The sequence below is a fragment of the Ipomoea triloba genome, chromosome 16 (genome assembly GCF_003576645.1).
Source record: "Ipomoea triloba cultivar NCNSP0323 chromosome 16, ASM357664v1".
Lineage (NCBI taxonomy): Eukaryota > Viridiplantae > Streptophyta > Magnoliopsida > Solanales > Convolvulaceae > Ipomoea > Ipomoea triloba.
In genome coordinates this window covers 8,214,131-8,223,018 of record NC_044931.1, presented here as the reverse complement: position 1 = coordinate 8,223,018, position 8,888 = coordinate 8,214,131, and positions in this window count along the sequence as shown.

Here is an 8,888-nt window from a genome sequence, read left to right as displayed (position 1 = left end):
TGTCTTGTATGATTAATTCATACTGCAGAGCGAAGTCTATTCACTGAGTGAATGGTGAGGTGTCTTGTATGATTAATTCATACTGCAAAGCGAAGTCTATTCGCTGAGTGAATGGTGAGATGTCTTGTATGATTAATTCATACTGCAGAGCGAAGTCTATTCGCTGAGTGAATGGTGAGATGTCTTGTATGATTAATTCATACTGCAGAGCGANGGGCAAAAATGGAATTTTCTGTGTTTATTCGTGGATCAAAATAACCAAAACTTTTTATGGAAATCAAGTACTATAAGTTGGGGTTCTACCATAAAAATTTCAAGTGAAAAAGAGTTCGGGAACTATTTTTACCGGCTCAATCTTTCGGACTGCGCCAAGCTGGAATTTTCTAAAAAAGAATGGTTAGGAACAATTTTGACAAAAATATGTTGTAATAAAAATAGTAACGAAATTTTGGAATGTCACAATCAATTTGGAAGAAGAATTGTGTTTTTAAGAAACAAGTGTGACTCTTGTCACTTGAAAATTTCGTGGTGAAAAGCCATTGACAAATGTGTGTATTTTGGAAACATATTTGGATAAGTATAATTGTTTTGAGTCGTCATGTGAATATGCTAATGTGAGATGTCTTGTATGATTAATTCATACTGCAGAGCGAAGTCTATTCGCTGAGTGAATGGTGAGATGTCTTGTATGATTAATTCATACTGCAGAGCGAAGTCTATTCGCTGAGTGAATGGTGAGATGTCTTGTATGATTAATTCATACTGCAGAGCGAAGTCTATTCGCTGAGTGAATGGTGAGATGTCTTGTATGATTAATTCATACTGCAGAGCGAAATCTATTCGCTGAGTGAATGGTGAGGTGTCTTGTATGATTAATTCATACTGCAGAACGAAGTCTATTCGCTGAGTGAATGGTGAGGTGTCTTGTATGATTAATTCATACTGCAGAGCGAAGTCTATTCGCTGAGTGAATGGTGAGATGTCTTGTATGATTAATTCATACTGCAGAGCGAAGTCTATTCGCTGAGTGAATGGTGAGGTGTCTTGTATGATTAATTCATACTGCAGAGCGAAGTCTATTCGCTGAGTGAATGGTGAGATGTCTTGTATGATTTATTCATACTGTAGAGCGAAGTCTATTCGCTGAGTGAATGGTCAGATGTCTTTGTATGATTAATTCATACTGCAGAGCGAAGTCTATTCGCTGAGTGAATGGTGAGATGTCTTTGTATGATTAATTCATACTGCAGAGCGAAGTCTATTCGCTGAGAGAATTAGTGAGCATTAAAAGGTCGTGTGTCCCGAACAATGATGTGTGTGTTGTGATTCTCACTTTGGATTGAGTGGAAATTCTCGGAAATGAAAGTTTTGCAAACTTGTCCGAAAGGACATGAAAATGATTTGAGCGGCAGTTATGCCATGGTATTTAACTGAGAAAACTTTACATGATTTAACTCGTATACTCTGCTATACTTTCTTTTATTGATAATCTGGTTATAGGTAGATTTTCAACTTACGGAAAAAGCTACAGTTTTCTGAGTATTATGTCTTTCGAAACCTTTGTTTACTTTTGAGTGACAATAGATTTCCTTACTTAGCCGTCGCGCTAACTACACTTCATTTTGTCCTTTATTAGATGCAGTCTAGCGTGGGCCTCTGTGGCTTTGTCCTTTATTAGATGCAGTCTAGCGTGGGCCTCTGTGGCTCGATGAGCTCTGAATAGGATGGGAGTCGAGGTTGAAGACTACTCTATCCTAGAATAGACACCCTGGAAGGATTAGTTCCATATGTACACTTTTGGATGTTGATATGGTTATTTGAGGTTGTAAGTTTAGCCTTAGAGTTTGGGTATAGGAGAGATACCTAAGCGTGGCGGTAACACCCAGTTTTCTGCTGGTTTGATGCTTCCGCAATGTATTGTACTATTAGGGATTTTGTAATAAATCCAAGAGGTGAAAATTGGGGTGTTACAATCATTAAACAAACTAAATGTAAGCCAAGTGACACAACACACTATAACCCGTGAACACAGGCAAACAAAAGTGGGCACACACCACTCTGAACTCGTGCACACAGACAAACATAACAGTGCACCAACCGAAAAATACATGTCACATACCTGGAATATGACAAGTGCACACAAGACAAAGGAGACAGGCACACATTTCCCGTTACCGTGCCACACAAAACCAAAAAAAAAATTAAAGAAGACTATAACAACGTAAAACACGTACACGTAAATATTACATAGATTTTTTAACATTTTATTTCATCTAATAATGTATTGAGTCATTGTTATTGTTATTGATTATCAAATTTGTACTATTTAAAGTCAACAGAAGATCAAAACAATTTTTTTTTATAAAAACTTATTACTTATTTACAGTCTATTATTGCCCAAAGTGAACAAACCCCATTTCGCCGTATTTGTTGAGCCACTAAATTAACATGATTTACATCTTCTCACATGTTCTGTCGAGCAGGAGCGTGGAGCCCCGTCCAGAGAACCCTTGGAGTTGGAGATTCAACCTTTTGAGAGAATTTTTTTTAACAAAAAATTTCTTATTTACAATTTACTATTCCAAAGTCTAAAATTTTAGAGTTTCTATCCTCTATTTGTAAACCATGATCTTCATCTCCATCCCCTCACTACTAGACTTTGTGAAGTGAAAGTCACGCTGATATTGAATGGTGTATTCATGAGTGTGACAATTGGGAGCACAGATTGGAGCACTGATGAGAGTTACAATCTGCCACAAAAGTCTTTATCTGGGGTAAATAGCTATAGATACTCAACTCGCCCTTGGAACTCCAAGCACCAAACTCATTTTCCAAATTAATTGGAAATTATATACTTTAACTTGTTTTGTGGGTTACGACCCCCATTTTCTACGTCATGGCTGCTGAGTCTTGACAACAAACATCTGGAAATTCCTTTAAATGAAGCTTCCATTCAAGGGCAAAAATGGGTACAATAATTTGTCATTGCACTGTAGGATATATTCAACTCCGAATCTACACTTATAATAAGATCCAATAATGTTAGACACTAACTGGTACTAAAAAATTTTGGTGTAATAGTTTGTTATAACATGTTGTAGTTTGTGTTCTTCTTATTGTGTAACTTCCAATTAAATTCTAATATATCCTAATCATTTATAATTTTACCAAAATTCTTTCCGTTAAATATAACGGAAGTTTTAACATTAAATTTTTTAGTCAATTTGTTCTTTATTGCGGTTTTCAAACAAATTGGCAATATTCTATAATACAATTCTGTATAGATTTTAACTTAAAATTAGAATATTGAACTTTAATAGGATTTTATAATACAATTTTGTATAGATTCCTAACTAAACCATTATTCTACCCAAAACACAGTATATAAACCCCTCCCCTTCTCACTGGTATTCACCAAAAACTAAACCTAACATATTCTGCAACACACCATCAACTTGACATTCTATAGGTATGATTGTCAAAATATTACCATGCTAATTCTATTATTTGTATTTGTACTCATAATGATTACAGTTTAAAAAAAAAAAAATCAATGATGGTATACTCATTAATTAGTACAACTTCAATATTGTTAGGTAAATATATCTATTGTATAATCTGTTTATCTATACTTGTATTATTGTATGTAATGTTGTGGTTCTCATTATATTCCTTTATAATCTACACATTTTAGTTACTCCTAACTCCTTAATCTATGGTTTTTTAATTTATGTTGTGGTTCACATTATATTATTTATAACATCCTTTATGAACAGATTTCCCATGGCACAAGAATATTAGTCATGACAAATGCAGTAAAGTTAATTGATATTGACACACAAACTGTGGGCTGAAGTTGTACAGTTCATTCATTAAGAAAAACGAACCAAAAAACGTATTGGAACGCTTGAGAAAAAGTATATGCTCATCGTCTTGAGGATGAAATGTAAGTAAATAGTAAAAAATTTCCCTTTTATTATTATTATTATTATTATTATTATTATTATTATTATTTATTTATTATCATTATTAGTATTATTATTATTATGAAGATGCTCTCATTCACCACCAACATCATTGTAAATGTTATATCTAAATGCAAAGAACTTTTCAATCAATAGTGTTTGATAATGACATTGGAATGTATAATATCACTTTACAAACCAACAAATGTACATCATCTCAAATGTCATTGTCAAACCTGTCGGACGAACTATAAAGTACTTGATCACAAATACAATTACACATGGATTTTAAATGGTCGGACCGGTGTCCAAACAAGTGACAATGATGACGCGTCATTTGATCCCATGTAAGTGGTTTATTTGTTTCTACTTACTTTAGTTGTAATTTAGCTATTTACAATTTCGTTATGTTTTATTAAAATATATAAGCATCGAGGCTGTTTCTTTGACTTTTATTAATTTAGCATTTTTTCTCTCTCTCATTATTATATGACTACTTTAACCAATTAAGGAACACTAATTTAAAAATACGCATTGGGCATTGGTTTAATCGCGCAACGCGCGTGTGATAACTAGTACTTATATATATAGTGAATCATGATGCATGTTGTGGATGAACATTTCGGTTCAAATAACCCAAACCAAACCAGACCAGACCAGTTCAATTTTGGTTTATTGTTCAAAACCAAACATTTATATTTTGTGTACACTAAACGATTCAATTTAGTTAAAAATCGAACCTAATTAAGCGGGTGTTGGTTATTGGCTTATAAGCCAAATTTTAGCTTATTTGACCAAATTTAGTTTTTTGATCAACTAATAAGCTATTTTGAAGTGTTTGGTAAATGGCTTATTGGCATTGGCTTATTGGGCAATAAGCTGAAAATTGAAAAGCTAATGAATGTAGCTTTTTGTATCAGCTGGTTGGAAACAATGGGTATATTGACTATTTTATACTTTGAAATCAATGGGATTTACTTTTAAATTCGTGGTGTGTTTATTATTTTATAATAATAATAACAATAATCTTTATCTTTATATATATATAATAAAATCCTCCAAAACGAAATCTTCCTTCCCGCCCAAAATATTGTACATTAAAACAATTAAAATAATAATCATATTTAAAACAATCGAATAATATTAAAACAATACAATTCCAATACAATTCGTATAAACAATAGAATAATATTAAAACAATACAATTCATATACTACAATTCCAATATAATTCGTATAAAATAAATCTGCTATTAAAACACGAAATCCAATACTACAAAATGATGTCTACTATTTATTCTACAATTCCTATACTACAATTCTAATACAATTCGTCTACTCAATTCCTCTACAATTCCTATACTACAATCTATAATCTATAATCTATATCTATATATAATAATATAATCTATATATATATATATAAAAAATCCTCCAAAACGAAATCCTATTTCCCGCCCAAAATATTGTACATTAAAAAAATAAAACAATAAAATTAAAACAATAAAAAAATTAAAACTCGAAATCCTATAACATCAAAACATTGTTATGCATTAGGATTAGTACATTGTTATAATCCTATTGTAACCCCTCGGTTTTTCCGACAAAGTTAGGGTTCGAAAAATATTTTTAGGCTATAATATTTATGAGATGATCTCTCGGTACTTCAGAAGGATTTTTTTATAAGTGAGCTAATTATTAATAAAGCTGCGATCTACGTACCGGTCACGAACCGTAAAATTTTTAAGGATGTATATACAGTTCGAATTTTCCTAGAAAATGGATTATTAAGTATGATACGATTAAGCCTGAACTTTCTATTTAGTTCAAGTGGAAATTTAAACGGACTGTAAGAGTAAATTTGTTACGGACCTTCGTACCTATATTTCGCGAGATACCGAAAAATTCCCAATTTTAGTGGTTATCGACGGGATTATTTTTAGAATAATTTTGGTATTAGAATTTTCCCGAATTAAGTATAATCCTCCGAACTTTTATCTGATTTAACCCAAACTGGCAAAGAATTTGTCTTCAAGAGCACCATAGGATTTGACAAGTGGCATCCCTATTTACCACATGGTAATAAATAATAATGTAATAGGAAGTATGGGAAGTAAACCATTGTCTACACTCCCAAGTCTCCACTCTCTCCCACTCCCATTTCGAAAAAGATAAGGAAAAAGAAGAGAAAAAATTAGTCTTCCTTTGATCCAAGAACTCCAAGCATCTCTTCAACTCAAGTGCTCTAGTATAGGTAAGACTTTGGTTTTGTTCGGTTAAATCTTCCTAGAACTTAAGTAAACTAAAGGTTCATGAAAATGTTGTTATTATGGTGATTTTGTTTAGGATCTTCGGTGAAAGTTTGAAGGAGAAGATCACCATCTTTCTACGGTTTAAAAATCTTCTTGAGAGGTAAGGAATCCCTTAAGTTGGTTTAGTCACTTGAAGGTGAACAAATGCTAGTAAATTATGTGACTAGGAATTTTATGCGAAAATTATGTGTTAAGTTTGTGGATCTACTAGTTGACTCAAGAAACCACACTTTGGATTTTTGGTAATTTTTGTATACATGTTCATAGCTAATTTATGCATGTATATGTTGTATTTATGCCCATATAGGCTTATACTTGTGAAAATAGTGAAAGGAAATCAGGATAGATTCTGGCAGTAACTTCCGAGATTTATTGGGAAAATTTGGTAAGGTATTTTGACTCCATTTTTCTCAGATATGTAGTTCAATAAGTGTAGAACCCGCATATAAAATTTCATAATGATCGGAGTAGTATAAGTATGGTTTTCGAATTTTTTTCCAAAACTGGTCCAGAGAGAGAAATTCTGGACAGCACACTGCCAAGGGCAAAAATGGAATTTTCTGTGTTTATTCGTGGATCAAAATGACCAAACTTTTTATGGACATCAAGTACTATAAGTTGGGGTTCTACCATAAAAATTTCAAGTGAAAAAGAGTTCGGGAACTATTTTTACCGGCTCAATCTTTCGGACTGCGCCAAGCTGGAATTTTCTGAAAAAGAATGGTTAGGAACAATTTTGACAAAAATATGTTGTAATAAAATAGTAACGAAATTTTGGAATGTCACAATCAATTTGGAAGAAGAATTGTGTTTTTAAGAAACAAGTGTGACTCTTGTCACTTGGAAAATTTCGTGGTGAAAAGCCATTGACAAATGTGTGTATTTTGGAAACATATTTGGATAAGTATAATTGTTTTGAGTCGTCATGTGAATATGCTAATGTGAGATGTCTTATGATTAATTCATACTGCAGAGCGAAGTCTATTCGCTGAGTGAATGGTGAGATGTCTTGTATGATTAATTCATACTGCAGAGCGAAGTCTATTCGCTGAGTGAATGGTGAGGTGTCTTGTATGATTAATTCATACTGCAGAGCGAAGCCCGTGGCTGAGCTCATACTGTCTACTTGTATGATGAGAGCGAAGTCTATTCGCTGAGTGAATGGTGTCTTTGTATGATTAATTCATACTGCAGAGCGAAGTCGCCTCATACTGCAGAGCGAAGTCTATTCGCATTAAAATGTGTGTCCCGAACAATGATGTGTGTGTTGTGATTCTCACTTTGGATTGAGTGGAAATTCTCGGAAATGAAAGTTTTGCAAACTTGTCCGAAAGGACATGAAAATGATTTGAGCGACAGTTATGCCATGGTATTTAACTGAGAAAACTTTACATGATTTAACTCGTATACTCTGCTATACTTTCTTTTATTGATAATCTGGTTATAGGTAGATTTTCAACTTACGGAAAAAGCTACAGTTTTCTGAGTATTATGTCTTTCGAAACCTTTGTTTACTTTTGAGTGACAATAGATTTCCTTACTTAGCCGTCGCGCTAACTACACTTCATTTTGTCCTTTATTAGATGCAGTCTAGCGTGGGCCTCTGTGGCCCGATGAGCTCTGAATAGGATGGGAGTCGAGGTTGAAGACTACTCTATCCTAGAATAGACACCCTGGAAGGATTAGTTCCATATGTACACTTTTGGATGTTGATATGGTTATTTGAGGTTGTAAGTTTAGCCTTAGAGTTTGGGTATAGGAGAGATACCTAAGCGTGGCGGTAACACCCAGTTTTCTGCTGGTTTGATGCTTCCGCAATGTATTGTACTATTAGGGATTTTGTAATAAATCCAAGAGGTGAAAATTGGGGTGTTACACCTATACCATCAAAACATTGTTATACATTACGAATAGTACATTGTTATAATCTATATCTATCTATATATATAAAAACAAAATCCTCCAAAACGAAATCATATTTCCCGCCCAAAATATTGTACATTAAAACAATAGAATAATATTAAAAGTACAATAATATTAAAACACGAAATCCTATAACATCAAAACATTGTTATACATTAGAATTAGTACATTGTTATAATCTTCTATATATATATATATATATATATATATATATATATATATAAAATATTCCAAAACAAAATCCTATTTTCCCGCCCAAAATATTGTACATTAAAACAATTAAAAGAATAAAATAATATTAAAACTCGAAATCTTATAACATCAAAACATTGTTATGCATTAGGATTAGTTGTAACCCCTCGGTTTTTCCGACAAAGTTAAGGTTCGAGAATATATATATTTTTAAGCTATGACATTTAGGAGAAGGTCTCTCGGTGATCGAAAGAATTTTTTTTCTTACTAGTTATTAATAAGCTGCGATCTACGTACCGGTCACGAACCGAAAAATTTTTAAGGATGTATATTCAGTTCGAATTTTCCTAGAAATTGGATTATTAAGTATCATATGATTAAGCCTGAACTTCTAGTTAGTTCAAGTAAAATTTTAAATGGACTGAAAGGGGTAAAATTGTTACGAACCTTGTACCTATATTTCGCGAGATACCGAAAAATTCCCAATAGGATCAAAA